General features: G+C 41.5%; 1 protein-coding gene and 1 long non-coding RNA gene across 3 annotated transcripts in view; both read right to left on the bottom strand.

Annotated features, from left to right (window-relative positions):
- LOC308410647 (putative nuclease HARBI1) overlaps positions 1–19561 on the bottom strand; it is a gene marked incomplete at its 5' end in the record, with an annotated part of 167699 nt that overhangs the window by 51400 nt on the left and 96738 nt on the right. The gene's annotated exons all lie outside the window — the stretch shown is intronic.
- Positions 2490–18762, bottom strand: LOC308410822. Of its 2 annotated transcripts, none has more exons than XR_013974267.1 (3): positions 17855–18762; positions 9579–9684; positions 2490–8992 (listed from the first exon to the last, which is right to left on the bottom strand). It is a non-coding gene; the product is annotated as an uncharacterized lncRNA (long non-coding RNA). The 2 variants fall into 2 exon arrangements; XR_013974268.1 differs by having other exon boundaries at positions 9579–9714; positions 17855–18746.

Below are 19561 nucleotides of genomic sequence, written 5' to 3'. Positions count from 1 at the left end.
CAGAGAGGTGTACTGTTTTCCCTCCTTGTAAATCTCACATTTGATGATGGACCACAGGTTCTCAATGGGGTTCAGATCAGGTGAACAAGGTGGCCATGTCATTAGTTTTTCTTCTTTTATACCCTTTCTTGCCAGCCACGCTGTGGAGTACTTGGACGCGTGTGATGGAGCATTGTCCTGCATGAAAATCATGTTTTTCTTGAAGGATGCAGACTTCTTCCTGTACCACTGCTTGAAGAAGGTGTCTTCCAGAAACTGGCAGTAGGACTGGGAGTTGAGCTTGACTCCATCCTCAACCCGAAAAGGCCCCACAAGCTCATCTTTGATGATACCAGCCCAAACCAGTACTCCACCTCCACCTTGCTGGCGTCTGAGTCGGACTGGAGCTCTCTGCCCTTTACCAATCCAGCCACGGGCCCATCCATCTGGCCCATCAAGACTCACTCTCATTTCATCAGTCCATAAAACCTTAGAAAAATCAGTCTTGAGATATTTCTTGGCCCAGTCTTGACGTTTCAGCTTGTGTGTCTTGTTCAGTGGTGGTCGTCTTTCAGCCTTTCTTACCTTGGCCATGTCTCTGAGTATTGCACACCTTGTGCTTTTGGGCACTCCAGTGATGTTGCAGCTCTGAAATATGGCCAAACTGGTGGCAAGTGGCATCTTGGCAGCTGCACACTTGACTTTTCTCAGTTCATGGGCAGTTATTTTGCGCCTTGGTTTTTCTACACGCTTCTTGCGACCCTGTTGACTATTTTGAATGAAACGCTTGATTGTTTGATGATCACGCTTCAGAAGCTTTGCAATTTTGAGACTGCTGCATCCCTCTGCAAGATATCTCACTATTTTTGACTTTTCTGAGCATGTCAAGTCCTTCTTTTGAACCATTTTGCCAACTGAAAGGAAGTTGCCTAATAATTATGCACACCTGATATAGGGTGTTGATGTCATTAGACCACACCCCTTCTCATTACAGAGATGCACATCACCTAATATGCTTAATTGGTAGTAGGCTTTCGAGCCTATACAGCTTGGAGTAAGACAACATGCATGAAGAGGATGATGTGGACAAAATACTAATTTGCCTAATAATTCTGCACTCCCTGTATATATATTCGAGAATGCATATAGAGATGGACCCTATCAAAGAATTATTTCCAAATTATATTGTTCACTGATCAATCTACGAGGTCATGATACAAGATATGTTAAAGTAAGATGGGAAACAGAGAGCAATCTATCCCTAACAGGAGAGGAATGGGATGGGATCTGTAGGCAGCAGTGGTCAGTAACAAGCTCCCCCTCGTGGAGGGAATTCATTTGGAAGAATGTAATTAGTTATTTTATTACCCCAGCTCAAAAATCCAATTATCCTCAGAATACAACATGCTGGAGGAGTTGTGGACATGCAACAGCAAATCATTTCCACATTTTTTGGGAATGTCCCCGTGTGGTTCCATTTTTGAAGGAAATACACAAGGTCATGGGAACAATCTTCCAAAAGAAAATACAATTTCGTTTTGCATTATTGTACCTAGGCAACCTAAAGACTCTTGATCTATGCAAACCGGATAAATATTTGTTCAGTGTGCTGTCGGTAGCTTCCAAAAAGGCCATAACTCGCCTTTGTCTTAAAGAGGATACTCCTACTATAGATGAATGGATTGATGTGATATATACTATTTTTGGAAAAATAACCTTTAGGCTAAAGTGGCAGGCGGACTCATTTGAAGAATATTGGTTGAAATGGTTGAAATATGTACAAAATGGGAGGCCCGATTTTGTATAATGTCATTGTATTTCTTGGTTTATTTGTTTTTGTGTTTTGTTTGGTTTGGTCTGTTTGTCTCTTTTGATGTTGATTTGCTTTTCTTTGCTTTCCCCCCCACGGTGAATAGTTTGAATTTGTTGTACATGTTGTATAAATAAGAAAACTAATAAAACATAAATTAAAAAAAAAAAAAGGAAACGGGAGGAAGTTTTAGGAGTGAGGGCTGTGTTTTGAGATGTGAGAGATTTGCGACATTTAGCGCAAATCTTGTGTAGTTAGTGTGTAGTGTAGTCAATAGTTTTGTTGTGTGTGTCAGAACAACGAGGCAACTGCTGAATGTTACAGGAGTAATACATCCCCTGTTGTCAGTGCTCCAGGTATCAGGCTTTTGATGTCCTCCTTTATCTCATAGTGGACAGAAATGATTTCTTTTGGAGTGGCACAAATAATTTGTGTGGCATCAGATTTGATGCAGAACACCTGATTGTTCTCTAAATAGTTTGTTTAAAAAAATGTATTGGCTGCATTTTTAGGTAAACAGCTGCAAAAACATTGTTCTTTGCAAAACTCAGTAACTTTATATAACTATATAATTAATTGCCCAGCATTGGTCTTTGCATACTGTATTTTGCAGACAGAGTTACAGGACTCTCTCCCAGACCACAGAGTTATTATACAGGTCAGAGCTTTATTAAAAAAAAAAAAAAAAAAAAAAAAGCTGTCCTTTTAAAATTGGAGTTAAAGTTATTTTTACTTCCAATAGCATTAACATATTACACAAGTCATGAATAAGATTATTTTTTCATTTTCATTGTAAGTGGGCTAAAGCAGATAATTAAAAGTAGTCTAACATAATTGTAAATGCTGTAATATGATTATTTTAATAAACCATGTAACTTGGATGGATTCGAAACTGGTGTGAACATGTCTGCTGTTGCTCACAGTGGTCCAAGGGATTCCTCAGGGAGTTTGTGCGTTCGCTCAACACATGAAAAATTACAGGGAACATTGATCATCACAGTACTGTATAAAACCATGCGCTCACTTCTTAATTACCTGGAAGCACCTTAAGGACAACCAGCCCCTCTCAACAGCTGGGACCAATCAGCTGGCAAATAGATAGGCATAGGAGACCAAACACTGAGGAACAAATCCTCATTTCCTCCTAAGGCAACAGCATTTTCTCCATTTCAGCCAATTACTTTTGCACAATTTACCTCTTGTGCTCAGGCAACACGTAGGGCCATAAACATACTTTCACGCCAGGCCGCGTTTCAAAGTGGTGCTCCATGAGAGTCCTGCAGACAGGGAGGAGGGAGAATACATCTGCAAACCACTGTTGCAATGCAGGAACATCTGATTTATTGGAATGTGTGAGATGTTAACCACAATAACTCTTAAACACACTGTCTGAAAACTTCATGCCCACAGCATGTTTTTGAGAAAAATCAAAAAAAAAAAAAAAAAAATCAAAAGCCCAGTCTCCTCCTGTGATAAACCTCCACATGTAAAGCACTGATAGTTAATTTAACTGAAAACAGTTAAATTACTTTGAATCTGAAATCATGGGTCACACTACTTGTTGTGAGACCATTTCTTCATTTTTCACAACAAACTGTTTAATAAGATAAACTTTACACAGAGTTCATCAAATATAACTAACGCTTTAACATTATCAGGATTTCATAATACAAACTTCAAATCAACAAGAAAACAGCTGCAAAACAAGATGTGGACTTCAAGGACACAGTAAATACTCAAAAGTTAAAGGAGGAGCCAAAAATAGAGGTTTAATAGAATTTGAATGAACTAAAAGTAGTCACCTGTGATCTTTAAAATGGTCCAGATTGTGCTGCTGTTTTGTTTCAACATTTCTGTGCTGCCACTGTGAATAAGAATGTGTTCTTTGCCTAATTAAAGAAAGGTTACACTGACTCACACCTCCATCTTCTGGTACAAACTGGTATTACATGGAAGTACAGGCCAAAACCAGTTTAGCTTACGTCTCTTGTTTCTGAACATAAAGTCATAGCAGGGGTTGTTTCAAAGCAGGTTGACAGATTTAGTTCATTTTGGAAGTTTTGAGAGAGACTGCTGTGAAATTATTTGCAGTTTTGGGAGAAAAGGATTTAAGAGAAGGGATTATCACAGCAACAACTTAAATATGAATGAAGGATTTAAATTTAACCGAGGTTAAATGAATGAAGAAAAAATTTGGAAAGACTAAGAAAGTTAAAAAAAAAAGAAATTGATATCCATATCCATATCTGTAATTTTGATACAATATTAGTTTTGTATAAAAAAAGAAAGAAGAAGACATTCCTATAACTTTAATAATACAGTAACAAGTACAACTACGAAACACTACTGTGTCCTATGGAAACAAAGATTAAAATGTAACAGGGATAACATTTTAGAGAATTAAAACCCCTCAAAGGACAAAGCATAAACTTGATATACAGGGTGGGCCATTTATATGGATACACCATAATAACATGGGAATGGTTGGTGATATTAAAGTCCTGTTTGTGGCACATTAGTATATGTGAGGGGGCAAACTCCTCAAGATGGGTGGTGACCATGGTGGCCATTTAGAAGTTGGCCATCTTGGATACAACTTTTGTTTTTTCAATAGGAAGAGGGCCAGGTGACACATCAAACTTATTGGTAATGTCACAAGTCTCTTTCGACTCCCTTGTCCATGTGAGTCGGAAGAGACTCTGCAGGGATGCTTTGAGTCAACTGACTGGGATGTTCTTTGTGATTCCAATCAGGACAATATTGACAATCTGACAGGCTGTGTAACAGATTATATCAACTTCTGTGTGGACACTGTGGTCCCCAAAAAAAACATTCTGTGCTTCCCCAACAATAAACCCTGGGTTACCAAAAACATCAAAGCAACCTTAAACAAGAAAAAAAGAGCTTTCAGAAATGGTGACAGAGATCAGCTGAAACTGGTGCAGAAGGAGCTGAAAGCCAAGATTGCAGAGGGTAAAGAGTCCTACAGACGGAGGCTGGAAAACAAACTGCAGGAAAACAACACCAGGGAGGTGTGGAATGGAATGCGGACTATCACGGACCTGAGACAAAAGAGAGGTGTTGGGATGGATGGGGACGTCAAAAGTGCTAATAACCTTAATCTGCACTTCAATAGGTTTGACTGCCCTGCGTCTCCTGTCTCCACACCCAGCTATTCCCATCTTGTCCTTTCGCCTCCCCCCTCTCCTGCCCCCTCAGACTGTCTCACCCTGTCCCTCTCAGCAGATGACATCAAAAGAGAATTGGGCAGACTCCACTCCAGCAAAGCTGCTGGCCCTGATGGTGTCAGTCCCAGGGCCCTCAGGTGCTGTGCTTCCCAGCTGTCTGGAGTTCTACAACGGATCTTCAACATGAGTCTGGAAATGCACATAGTCCCATCACTCTGTAAGACATCCTGCCTGGTTCCTGTCCCTAAAAAGATCAACCCGTCCACCCTCGGTGACTACAGGCCAGTGGCTCTGACCTCACATGTCATGAAGACGCTGGAGAGACTCATCCTGAAACATCTGCGTCTGCTGGTGGAGCCTTGGCCGGACCCCCTGCAGTTTGCTTATCAACCTCGTATGGCTTGGAGGATGCCATCATCTACCTGCTGGACCAGGCTTATTCTCACCTGGACATTGTTGGGAGCACTGTGAGGGTCATGTTCTTTGAATTCTCCAGTGCTTTTAACACAATCAGACCATCACTGCTGGGGAATAAGCTCACAGAAATGCAGGTGGATGCCCCAGTGGTTGGTTGGATTACGGACTATTTAACAAGTCGACCACAGCATGTCCGACTGAAGAGCTCCCGCTAAGATAACATCTTGAGCAGCACGGGGGCGCCGCAGGGGACAGTCCTATCCCCCTTCCTCTTCACTCTCTACACATCTGACTTCAGGTACAAGTCTCAGTCATGTCATCTGCAGAAATTCTCAGATGACTCTACCACTGTGGGCTCTGGGATGGACACGAGGAGGAGTACAGGAGTGTGGTCGACAGCTTTGTCGAGTGGTGTGAGCTAAACCACCTACAACTTAACATCACAAAGACAAAGGCACTGATTATGGATTTTAGGAAGCAGGCTCCTCCTCCTAACCCTGTCACCATCAGTGGGGCTGATGTGGAGATAGTTGAGGACTACTGGTACTGGGGGTACACTTGGACTGTAAACTGGACTGGACCAAGAACACCAATGCTATCTTCAAAAAAGGGCAGAGTCTGCTTTTCCTACTGAGGCGACTTAGATCCTTCAATGTTGGTAGGAATATGCTGACCATGTTCTATCACTCGGTGTTGGAGAGCGTCGTGTTCTTTGCAGCTGTGTGCTGGGGAAGTGGGGTGAAGACAGCTGATGCCAAAAGGCTGAACAAACTGATTAGAAAGGCTAGTTCTGTCCTGGGTGTCAGACTTGAGAACCTGGAGGTGGTGTCTGAAAGGAGAATGCTAAAAAAGCTTGTTTCTATCATGGACAACCCCTCCCACCCCATGCACGCCCCCATGATGGACCATCAGAGCAAACACAGCAAAAGACTCATTGCCCCGAAATGCAGAGATCGCCACAGTAAATCCTTTGTGCCGGTGGCAATAAGACTGTATAACTCTTCCTCACTCTGTAGATAATTTTCCTGAGACGATTACCAATGTTATTCTGTTCCCTTTCAGACCGTGTAATATTACCCAACAGTACCTTATTGAATATTTGTTTCATCCCCCCATCATACGCTGCTACTCCCTTTATTCTATTGCACAATACTTTGTCACTTTCTAAAATCGCCTGCACTGATAGTTAAGTTATTTATTCACCAGGATATAGTTATATATATTACTTCGTTAGTTATCTGATACTATGTCTTGCACTATCCTACGGTATATTACTGTGCACTACTATTCTTATTGTATATATTGTATATCTTATATCTTATTCATCTGTTCCTCTGTCTCTCCTGCTGCTTTGAGCATGTACATGACAAAAGAATTTCCCTCGGGATAAATAAAGTTCTTCTTATTCTTATCTATACATGCAGCTTCCTAAATGTAACATTTAGGATTATTCACTGCAGGTCCAGAAATCAGAGCTACCTCATCAGATCCAAGAGTGACATCAGCTGACACTCTTTACAGGAGATTCCATCTAAACTCTGTAGAGCCTGATCAAGGTTTTTAAGTCCAACCCTGAAACCAGAAGAGGATCTTTCTCTCTCTTCAGATTCATTGTGATCCAGTGATTTCAGTCCTGCATGATCAGGCTGATGTTTGCACAGAGCAGATAATGAAGTGAATGCACATTGGTAACAGTGAAACAGTTAATGTACAGCTTGGGGTCACAGCTGAAGTTCACTTCCATGTGTGTACATTCATGTTTGTTACGATGACCTGATTGTGAGAAGCTTTTGTCACAGTGTCTGCAGTTGTATGGTGTCTCTTCTTTGTGGATTCACTTATTGCTTTTTCTTTAAGCTCACGTGCAGTGGTGAAGGATAACCCTCACCGGTCACAGATGTACTTTTTGACCCCGCTGTGGAAGAGTTCATGCATTTTTAATGTACTTGGTGTGTGGAAGCCTCTCCCACATTCTTTGCAGTAGTTCATTTTGTCTCCAGTGTGTCTACGTTGATGTGGTTTAAAGTCCCGTTGATGATTGGAGGTTTTTCCACAAAGGCCACAGAGAAACTCTTTCCCACCACCACAGTGACGACAGGGCTGAGAACTGGATCCATCTTTATCACTCTGCTTCTATGCAAAGACAGTATAAGTCAACTCTGCCAATATCCAATTACATTTCACTGTTTACATTATAACACTCAGGTTACTGGGTGAAAATGCCTCTTCATTTTTCCAAACAGTTAATTCAGTATAATTCCATAAGTTTACTGATCAGACTTGTTCCAAACACTCGGGTTACAATTACAAGATAAAAATAAATACATATCTCACAGTAACTGCACTTGTAGAGTTAATTTCTGGTGTGGATCTGTTGGTGTTTTTTCAGGTGATGTGGAGCTTTAAAAGTCTTCTCACACAGGTCACATTTGTAAGGTCTCTCCTCAGTGTGGCTAAACATGTGTTGTTGTAACTGTGCATCTGTTGTAAATGGTTTCCCACACTGATCACAGCAGCAAACATCATTTCCAGTGTGAATCCGTAGGTGAATATTTCGGTACTTTTTTTCACTGAACCTTTTTCCACAAAAGTCGCAGCTGTAGGCCTTAATTCCAGAGTGGGTAACTAGATGCCTCTGTAAGTCGCTATTTTGAGCAAAAGTCTTACCACACAACTCACAGCTGTGTGCTTTAACTCCACTGTGGATGATATGGTGTGATTTTAGGCCTTGACGATGGGTAAAAGACTTTCCACACAAGTTGCAGCTGAATGCTTTAACTCCACTGTGGATGAGTTGGTGTGTTTTTAAGCTATCAGCCAGGGCAAAAGACTTTCCACACAAGTCACACCTGTGAGGTTTAACTCCACTGTGGATGAGTTGGTGTGTTTTTAAGTTTTGGGCTTGATTAAAAGACTTTCCACACAAGTGACAGTAGTGTGCTTTAACTCCACTGTGGATGAGTTGGTGTGTTTTTAAGTTTTGAGCCAGAGTAAAAGACTTTCCACACAAGTCACAAATGTACGGTCTAACTCCACTGTGGATGAGTCTGTGTGTTTTTAAGCATCCAGCCCGGGTAAAAGACTTTCCACACAACTCACAGCTGTAAGGTTTAACTCCACTGTGGATGAGTTGGTGTATTTTTAAACCTCCAGCCTGAGTAAAAGACTTTCCACACAAGTCACAGCTGTAAGGTTTAACTTCACTGTGGATGACTTTGTGTTTTTTTAGACCTCCAGCCAGAGTAAAAGACTTTCCACACAAGTCACAGCTATATGCTTTAACTCCACTGTGGATGAGTCGGTGTGTTTTTAAGTTTTGAGCCAGGGTAAAAGACTTTCCACACAAGTCACAGCTGTACGGTTTCACTCCACTGTGGATGAGTTTGTGTGTCTTTAAGCTTTGAGCCAGGGTAAAAGACTTGCCACACAAGTCACAGCTGTACGCTTTAACTCCACTATGGAAGAGTTGGTGTCTTTTTAATTCTCCAGCCCGGGTAAAATCCTTCCCACACTCATCACAGCTGTATGTTTTCTCTCCTTTTCTTCTGTGAGGTTTGTCGGCCTCCTGAGAGCGCTGACTTTTCGCCTCATGTTGGTCCTGCAGTGACAGAGATACAAACAGAGGCAGTGAGTGAAATGCAGTAATGGAACAAACTGAAACTCCCTCCATTAGTGGAATTTAATGTGACAACAAACACATTGTTGGTGTGTTTCCACCACCTTGTGGTGATAGTATCACATTACAATGATGTGCTACAATGGGAGTTGTAATGAAAATGACATTATTGAAGAAATATTGATCAGCGGAGAAAATATTTTACTCATAAAAAATTGTGAGTTTAACTGATGATATTGTTGTTTCAATGTGTGCTGATAAAATATCATGTTTGTATTTTCTTGTAACTGCTGTGGTTTTTGATTGTGAATGCTGAGTAACAGGAGCAGAAGAGTATGGTGGAGCAGCGGTTGGTTTTTAAAAACCCGTTAACAGCAGCATTATCTTTTCCATCCAGGGCTCCTCCATATATATATATATATATATATATATATATATATATATATATATATATATATATATATGCTCCCCTGGATGGAAAAGATAATGCTGCTGTTAACGGGTTTTTAAAAACCAACCAGCTGTGCACACTGTTTCAATAACAGTGTAACTGTGATATTTTTCTCACCTTTTGTGTTGAAGTCATTGTTTCCTCTGTAGTGGCTGAGCTGAGTCCAAATGGCTGAAATTGTCCTTCCGCTGCTCCACCATACTCTTCTGCTCCTGTTACTCAGCTGGGACACAAAAAGTATATACACACATCCCTGACAAAAAGAAACAGAGCAAATAAACATTACTACGCTCCTCATTGACAACAATACCTATGAAGCTTCAAGGTGAAACCTCAGATAGAAAGTAATCAGTTGCCTACAACAATCTAAAAGGGAAAAAGCCACTGACTGCCCTACATATCACTGCCTAAGAGTCACGGAAATGGCTTATGTATAAAGAAGGTTAATAGTTGGTTCGAGCAGTTAAAATGTTCTTGCTTGTACATTTCTTTGGACAATATTATGTACAGTAGGTGCATTCTATCTTATGTAGGAGACATGTTTATCGTGACACAAAGAACATCTTTTTGTTGCACTGCTATTATCGCAAGGTTTGGGCGTGATCATATAGGCTGTGAGGCCCACGTTTAATAATCACGCTTAGTTCAGTGAGCTATCCTACAGAAGCCTGGTTTGTCTCTACTAACTGGTATTTTCTTGCAATTGTATTGCAACATTGTGAAAATTTGTAATGTATGGTGTTCTAATTATTTTATGTTTTAATTTAGAATACACAAGACTGTAAAGTAATTCTTCTAGGACAGTGGTTCTTAACCTTTTTGGAGGTACTGAACCACACCAGTTTCATATACGCAATACGATTTTTTTCGAATTCAAGACATACATTTTTTTTTTTACTGGGCCGTGTATGTCACAGCGGAGGTTCTGCCGAACCCCTGAGACCGACTCACCGACCCCCTAGGGTTTGATCGAACGCAGGTTAAGAACCACTGTTCTAGGACCTCCGAAGTGACAGGTGGCCACAGGTGATTTTTTTTTTTGTTAACCCTTTAAGACCTACCAAAGAACCAAGTCCGCCAGAGCTTATATTATATTTTTACCTGCTGTAGTGCCATTTTTGGGAGCATTTCAAGTTGATATACATCAATACAACCATTATAGCCCAAATTTTAATAATATGTATGCATTAAGTGCATAGTAATTACATAAATTGCAAAAAAGTGCAATAAATTACAAAAAAAATAATTGTTTTTTTAACATATATTTCTAGTTAGAGAAATTAAAGAGGCTTATCCCTCAAAACTGTAAATACAAAAAAGTTGCATAAAATAGTTTCCCACCACAGGAAATTTATTTTGAGTGTCTTCATAGTTTTATTTTTGAAATACACCAATTTTTATATACTGCAGGAAAAACTAAAATCAATATAATGCAAATTTGCAAAAAGAAAATAGCATATGCATCAAAATAAACCATTTCCAGCAGTGCAATATGAGGCCTAAGCATCCCAGAAACGACACAGAAAGTAATAAAGTCAAACATAACTTTAAAAAAACCCCAGTACAGGCTCATAAGGCCCTGATGGCGAAAAAACTACAACTACTGCAAAATGACGTCACTTCCGGTTTCGAGCAGGTAATGGCGGACATGCAATAGTTCGCGCTGATGGACGTAGGAGGTGTTACGAACAGCTGATGGGATCAGCAAAGCGTGTTTCTGGAATATTATGCTTTTGTTGCTGCAAGTGCTTTTTATGCAATTTTTGCAAAGCTACATGTGGAAGGAAACTGTGACCTAGGACAAGCTGATGGCATAAGATGTAAGTACAACTCCTCCGGTTTCATATGCAAAAAGAATTATTGCGCTAGCTTATGTGGTTGCAGTGCTACCGGGATTTAAAAGTAGTTACGCAAAACGGAGCTCCAACCGGCTTTAAAGAGTTAAAGTACAAGTGTTACTTTTAACAGACTGAAGCACTTAAAGCCTTTGTATTCTATGTTTGTAGCTTTCATGACATTCAATAAATGCCGCAAAGTGCCCGTCTTGAAGAACCCGTGCCTGTGTTGGCATTTCTGAGCTACAGTGAAAACTCGCCCTAGCCAGTGCTGTTGAGAAGCTCATTAAGAAGACGGCAGCTGCAGAGAGTGACGGTGAAGTGGAGCGACACAAGAGGGCGCCATTGCATAAGCCTACTGTTCACAAGCAGCCAAGCACAGTAGAAGCAACGTTATAGAGTTTGACAGACGACGTGACTTTTGAGCATTGCATGCCGGGTACTAGTGGCAAAACAATCCAAGCAATGCATCAAATGCAAGCATTTGCAGCACCGCAAAACGTTCATTCTCCGGTTCCAATACCTTCTTGCTTTGTCTTTGCCCTCCAAAACAGGTATGTACAAAACGAAGGAGAACAATGCCGGTCCATACAAAGACAGACTTGATGAAAAGTTAAAGAAAAGATACAAGAAAAAAAATCAAACGAGTGAAAGGGTTAGACCCTTACGAGCACACAGAGTGGACAAAAGACGTTAACGTGCTGCCCAACTTTCACCACGCTCAGATTTATAATTATACGGTTCTTAGAGTGAGTGCATACACTCATGAACGGATGGGTACAGGACCTTGAAATGCACCGTGTAGAACGAAAGACCATCGTACGAACAAAGGTAAGTTTACCAGTCTCACAAATCGTCTTCATAAATACACATTTGTTAACCGTTTATTAATAGGACCTTTGAGCTCAACGGTAATTAATTAGTAATAATTTCTGGTACGCATTACAGAAATGTAGCAGTGACAATAATATCGTATGCTGTAATCATACTGGGCAATTAGTGATACAAAAAAAATGTTTTATGCTGTTTATCCTGTGAATAAAAGTATATGTTTTTGTCAATGTACCATGGTAATAACAGAAGTGAAACGCAATATTGTGTCAGGACAATTCACTATTTATGCACAATAAACAAAGGAGCATAGCGCCACAATTTCTGTTCAGCGCCAGACTTGCTTGTAACCTATATCACCAATTATGTTATGAAAAATGACATATTAACTACTACAAAACACTGACCTTTGTGGGAATGCTTGGAGCAGACAAACATGTGAGCTGGAGTGTTGCTCCAGAGTGTTGCTCCGGCTCTTTGTTACTTTGGAAACATGGCTTGAACAATTTCTCTTCAACGACGTAATCCGATAAAAACCGATCTCTTTATCCGTCGGCTTCCCGTGGCTGTCATGCAACCGACTATTGCAGTTAATAATACAACAGCTTCTTTAATATCACCAACCATTCCCATGTTATTGCAGTGTATCCATATAAATGGCCCACACTGTAGTTGTATAGAGATTGAACATGTGACGTCATTAAGGGGTAAAACCGCAAAAGATTCTGGGAACTCGTGGCAAGCGGTACTAGCGCACGCAGGCTTTCAATTGAAATCAGTTAGTCAGGCATAAAAAGAAACACAAAAAATGGCAAGAGGCTGTTGTATTATTATTATTTGTTGCATCATATTGCTGTAATTGTTATATATATATATATATATATATATATATATATATATATATATATATATATATATATATAAATAAAAGAAGGCATCGGTGGGCAAGAGACGAAAAACAGGGCGTTGTTGGAATGCTACTATGGAAGTAACCCCGGCGGAAGGGGCTACATGAATAGGATGAGGGACCTATGGATTCTTCGATACCCAACATCCACAATGACGGCGAAACAACTAGTAGCTCAGTGTTCCAACATTCGAAAGAAGGGACTGCTCTCACAAGTTGAACAGCGACAAGGGGCAGTACCCTCCATGGAGAAGGAGGCTAGACGGCAAGATCAAAGTAGCACGGAGGGAGGTTAGCCAACTAACGGAGTTGCAGAAAGGTGCGACAAATAAGGTGCCTAAGAAATACAGCAAGCTGTCCATACCTGAGGCCTTGGAAACTGCCAAGCAAAGACTCACAGCCTTGGCCAGCCGCTTGAGGAGGTACACCAGAGAGATAGAAGGCAGGAGAATAAACCAGCTGTTCTCCACAGAACCAGCAAAGGTGTACTCTCAGTGGCAAGGGAACAATAAGAGAACAGCACCACCAAGGCTGGAGACGGAGCAATACTGGAAGAGCATATGGGAGAAGGATGCAACCCATAACGGCAATGCTCAGTGGCTAGAGGATCTGAGGGCTGACCACAGCGACCTCCCTGAACAGGGTCCAGTAACCATCACAGTGGCAGATATCCAAGAAAGGGTCTCCAGTATGAAGAGTTGGACAGCACCAGGGCCCGACATGGTTCACGCCTACTGGCTGAAGAAGCTGACTGCACTCCACGAGCGTCTGGCAGTACAAATGAACCAGCTGCTAGTTAACGAGAGACACCCGGAATGGCTAACTGAAGGCCGGACGGTCCTGATCCCCAAGGACCCCAAGAAGGGACCGGTCCCCTCCAACTACCGACCAATAACCTGCCTCAGTACTACATGGAAGCTCCTGTCAGGCATCATATCGGCTAAGATGAACAGGCACATGGGTCAATACATGAGCGGGACACAGAAAGGAATTGGCAAGAATACCAGAGGCGCAAAACACCAGCTACTGGTAGACAGAACAATCAGCCGAGACTGCAAGACCAGACTGACCAACCTGTGCACTGCCTGGATTGATTACAAGAAGGCCTATGACTCAATGCCCCACAGCTGGATACTGGAATGCCTAGAATTGTACAAGATCAATGGGACCCTAAGAGCCTTCATCAGGAACTCAATGGGGATGTGGCGTACAACACTAGAGGCCAACTCCAAGCCCATAGCACAAGTCACCATCAAGTGCGGGATCTACCAAGGAGATGCTCTGTCCCCACTGCTGTTCTGCATAGGCCTGAACCCCCTCAGTGAGATCATTAACAAGACTGGCTACGGATACAGACTACAGAACGGAGCAGTTGTCAGCCACCTCCTGTACATGGATGACATCAAGCTGTATGCCAAGAGTGAACGAGACATCGATTCACTGATCCACACTACCAGGCTATACAGCAATGACATTGGAATGTCGTTCGGACTGGAGAAGTGTAGTCGGATGGTAACAAAGAGAGGGAAGGTAGTCAGAACTGAGGGGATTGAACTACCAGAAGGCAACATTGCAGACATAGAGGACAGTTACAAGTACTTGGGGATCCCACAGGCGAATGGGAACCAAGTCCTGAGGAGTCAGCTGAGGAGTCAGCTGAATGGTAAGAACAAGATCCGGGCCATCAACACGTACGCCCTGCCCATGATCAGGTACCCTGCTGGGGTAATAGGCTGGCCAAAGGAGGAGATAGAAGCCACTGACATCAAGACAAGAAAGCTCCTTACCATGCATGGAGGGTTTCACCCCAAATCCAGCACCCTGAGGCTGTACGCTAAGCGGAAGGAAGGGGGCCGGGGACTGGTGAGTGTCAGCACCACAGTCCAGGATGAGACAACGAACATCCAAGAATACATTAGGAAGATGGCCCCAACTGACCGAGTGCTCAGTGAATACCTCAGGCAGCAGAAACCCAAGAAAGAGGAGGGAGACGAGGAACCATCATGGAAGGACAGCCCCCTGCACGGTATGTACCACCGGCAGATAGAGGAGGTGGCTGATATCCAGAAATCCTACCAGTGGCTGGACAAAGCTGGACTGAAAGACAGCACAGAGGCACTAATCATGGCAGCACAAGAACAAGCTCTGAGCACAAGATCCATAGAGGCTGGGGTCTATCACACCAGGCAAGACCCCAGGTGCAGGCTGTGTAAAGATGCCCCAGAGACAATCCAGCACATAACAGCAGGGTGCAAGATGCTAGCAGGCAAGGCATACATGGAACGCCATAACCAAGTGGCCGGCATAGTGTACAGGAACATCTGTGCCGAGTATAACCTGGAAGTCCCGAGGTCAAAATGGGAGATGCCCCCAAGGGTGGTGGAGAATGACCGAGCTAAGATCCTGTGGGACTTCCAGATACAGACGGACAAAATGGTGGTGGCTAACCAACCGGACATAGTGGTGGTAGACAAACAGAAGAAGACGGCCGTAGTGATCGATGTAGCGGTTCCGAATGACAGCAATATCAGGAAGAAGGAACACGAGAAGCTGGAGAAATACCAAGGGCTCAGAGAAGAGCTCGAGAGGATGTGGAGGGTGAAGGTAACGGTGGTCCCCGTGGTAATCGGAGCACTAGGTGCGGTGACTCCCAAGCTAGGCGAGTGGCTCCAGCAGATCCCAGGAACAACATCGGAGATCTCTGTCCAGAAGAGCGCAGTCCTGGGAACAGCTAAGATACTGCGCAGGACCCTCAAGCTCCCAGGCCTCTGGTAGAGGACCCGAGCTTGAAGGATAAACCGCCCGCAGGGGCGTGCTGGGTGTTATATATATATATATATATATATATATATATATATATATATAGATATATATATATACACTGTCAAAGATACTTGTCTGTCAGTGAAGATATAAAGTTATAATAAACAAAGATCAATGCAACTTATTTGACACAGAGTTTAAGTTCACTGCTGTAATAACTAATAATGATTAATATAGAAATAACTTTATATTTACATTACCAAAGTGAGATGACTTTAGTCTCCTGAACAACATTAGCTAATTGTTATTTACTAGCTCATCTTAAAATGACTGTTCAGTAGAAAAATGAAGCCCAACAATCATGTTTTTACAGTCTCACGGTCTCAGCATCAGATACTCAAAAAAATCAAACAAAGATAAAATTAAAACAAATAGATGAAGAAGAAAAAATTCTCCTTCATTTCTGTCAAACAATGCTGCATGAAACCTTTCCAGCAGTTAGTATCATAAGCTGTCCAGGTTTGTGTGTCTATCAAAACACTTTTTACAAATCCTGCTGGAATTTGTCAGGTTACAGCTGCAGTCAAAGCACGATGGAAATAAGTGAACAAGCAAGCAAACGCTCAGCTTCTCATGCTGAGCTAATGATTAGTTGGTGTTGGTTTCCTCTCACTCTTCTTTTAATGTGTTCACAATTAGGGCTGGGCTATATCATACCATTCACGGTAATACCGTGAATGGTAATACCGTAATACCGTGAATGGGCAACGATAGGAAAATGACATATCGCAATAGAATATGGATAAAACGCGCATGCGCAGTGCCTTTGTTTACATACGTACATGGCTGCGACGCAGAATGAGAAGAGCGAAAGTAGATCATTAAATGAAACAGATGAACCAGAATTGGTTTGTAAAAATGCTGCAACTTCAGTGGTGTGGAACTGGTTTGGCTTTCGTCCATCAGATACACAACAAAGCACTATTTTTGGTAGAGCATGCTAGCGGCCGTCGTTATTACCGTGTTGTTTGGAAAATACGCCACACTTAAAATCAATCCTTTGATTTTTCTGAAAATCGACAGTGCCCTTTATAATCCCGTGTGCCTTATGTATGAATTCTGGTTGTGTTTACTGACCTCGAAACGATTTTATGTGGTACACGGTGTTCGAAAATCTGTCAAATGTTTAGTACGACTTTGCTAAGCTACGAAGCCGCACTGCTTGATGGATTGTGGGAACATTATGGCTATCGTAGGAAGGAGCCTCGCGGAGTGATACGTACTGTGCTTCAACATAATATTACCGTATTGTGTGTGTATAACCTCTTTTTAAGTTTTGTGGATATTATACATGGTTATGCTGAGGATATGTCAGCCAATTTCCAATGGAAATGTCTTTTGGTTAAACTGTCAGCAAGGAATTTGCACTGTTACATTTTTATATAACTTAAATGCACATAAAAAAACAGCTGCTTGTTTAAGTGAAAATACATTGATGGGGGTTTTTGCACTAATAAAGTTGTGGAGTTGTAAAGTATTTTGTCTAGTGTCAATTATATCGTTATCGCAAATTTTCAAATGTATATCGTGATAAATATTTTTGGTCATATCGCCCTGCTCTATTCACAATAAACCCCTAACGGACCGAGAAGAGCAACAGAAGAGCTCATTCAGGAGCTGTTGAAGTTCTTCACGGATTTTTGATGGGAGCGACCAGGCGGATAATTTTATTTCCAAAATCAGACATCTTTATTAGCGCTGGAAGAAAATGAAATACAGATGCATCTGTAGATCATCCTATGAAGTCCTATTCTAAAGGCTGATTTCCCTCTCCCAGGCTTGTACCTGTGGCTTCATGTCCTGGGGGTTGGTTGTTCTCCTGCCCTGCACCCCATCCTTTTGTTCTTACCCTCTAGCAACCGTCATATTCTAACGTTGCAAGCAATCACAAACTCTACAGTCTGTCTAACTCCAATGTATACGAAGCAATCTATTATTCTCAACAGAGATAAACTCAGCATAAACTGAACCCACATTAAAGTTAGCTCCGTGCTTACCTTTAGATGAGCTCACAAACCGAGAGAGACTCCGTGATGAAGCTTAAAGTCTTTCCAAACAGGAAACAGATCAGGTAGCAGAGACCCACGTGGTTCACGCTGATCCCAGCTAGGATCCAGGAGACAAGGGTGTGCAGATCGATGCAGATATCGATCCAAACGTTGGTAGTGGTATATGTTCCTGTACGTTTACTACTTTACTCCCGTTTCATGAAAAAGCAGCTCTCTCTGCTCGACTCCTCTCCTGCACACACACTTTGCTCCGCCCCCTTTATTTGGCTCCGCTGTGATTTGTTGCTGTGCGATCACGTGACTCAGCTAAACAACGTAACCACGTGGGGTATTTCAAAATTAGGGCCTATCTCCTTTTCCTAAACTCTTTTCCGTGGCTCGAGGAAAACGTCATCGTGGGAAGGAGAATTGCTAAGGACTCAGGGAAAGAGAGGAGCGGTGCTGAGAATTGGAACAGCCTTACACTCGTCTCTCTGTAACAACGTGACACCGGATGTCCGCCTGTTGAAACTACAGAAGATGGCAAGGGCGTAGGCTGTGTCCCAATTCAGGGTCTGCACGCTTGAAGTACGCGCTCTACGCGCACTACGTACGGCGCGTACTATAAGTACGAGAAGTGCGGAAGTGAGAGGCTTGTGAAATGGGCTTTGTCGCGCTGTTAGGGTTGCCTAGCAACCATGATACTAACCGCGAGACACGTTACATACAGCATTGTTTGATAGAAATGAAGGAGAAAAATGTTTTGTTGGTCATTCATTTTTGTCATGATATCACTTTGATTAATTGAGTATCTGAGGCTGAGACCACGGGACTGTAAAACATGATTGTTGGGCTTCATTTCTGTGCTGAACAGTCATTTAAGATTAGTTAGTAAATAACAATTAGTTAATGTTGTTCATGAGACTAAAGTCATCTCACTGTGGCAATGTAAATATAATATGGCCAATATTATAGTATTGTCAGTTTATTATGATATATATCTATATCTATATATCTATCTATATAAATAAATAAATAAATAAATAAATAAATAAATATATATATATATATATATATATATATATACACACACATATACATATATCACTGACTTTCAGCTTGTTGTGTTTGTGGATATATAACTGACTTTAATTATTAAACATTCGCACATAAATAAGTGACATCATATTCAGTACTTTTGACAGTTCACTCTTCGGCCGCTCCATCTTATTAGGGAAATTCCAAATACATAAATGTAAATTTCAAAACTCAACCCCATCATTTAATTTGTTTTTGATTGAAATTGAATATTACTTAAAATCTCTTAAATTAACTTCCAATAAAAAAGGTTTATCATTGATTGAAATTCATTCAGAAATGTTTAACGAATGAGCTGTCACAACTTTCAAGTACAAAGTTGTTATGAAGTCTGTCACATCCGCCCCCCTTTTTTTCTTTTTTTTTTCTTTTTTCTCCTTTATTTATTTATCCTTCTTATTTCATTGTACTGTATATTGTTACTCTTATTTGCCTTGTATGTCTACTGTACAAACTAAACTGGAATGACTGACTGTTCGCTTTATGATTTCAATAAAGTTTGGAAAAAAAAAAACCTCTTCGGCCGCTCCTTTCTACCGTATTTTGCAGCAAAATTATCCACACCCACCGCCGCGCTATGAATTGTGGGATATATGGGACCACGAAACATGCACCGGA

The sequence above is a fragment of the Rhamphochromis sp. 'chilingali' genome, assembly GCF_963969265.1.
Source record: "Rhamphochromis sp. 'chilingali' genome assembly, chromosome: 1".
Classification (NCBI taxonomy): Eukaryota; Metazoa; Chordata; class Actinopteri; order Cichliformes; family Cichlidae; genus Rhamphochromis; species Rhamphochromis sp. 'chilingali'.
Note: the sequence above shows the minus strand (reverse complement) of the source record. Positions and strands in the feature narration are given on the sequence as shown.